General features: G+C 63.2%; 1 protein-coding gene across 2 annotated transcripts in view; it reads right to left on the reverse strand.

The window, feature by feature from the left end:
• LOC112686169 overlaps positions 1-258 on the reverse strand; it is a gene marked incomplete at its 5' end in the record, with an annotated part of 142106 nt that overhangs the window by 129262 nt on the left and 12586 nt on the right.

The raw sequence follows: 258 nt of genomic DNA on the forward strand, positions 1-258 counted from the left end.
GGGACGTGTTGGACAGGCGACGACGATCGAGACGATGGATATCGCGGCGGAAGGGCGGAAAAGACAACGGACGAACGTGCCGGGTGCACGCGGCTGCCACGCGCGTTTCTAACGTTGTTTCAAACGCGCGACGCGAAGCGTACGGCGGCGGACGCTTTGACCGGTGTGGACCGCCGGACGGACTGCACACTGACTGACGGTGCGCGCGAACAAACTCCTCCGGTTCGGTCACGAGTTTTCCGTCGTCCGATCAGCTGT

This window comes from Sipha flava, unplaced genomic scaffold, assembly GCF_003268045.1.
Source record: "Sipha flava isolate LNK unplaced genomic scaffold, YSA_version1 2_pilon_pilon, whole genome shotgun sequence".
In the NCBI taxonomy this organism is placed as follows: domain Eukaryota; kingdom Metazoa; phylum Arthropoda; class Insecta; order Hemiptera; family Aphididae; genus Sipha; species Sipha flava.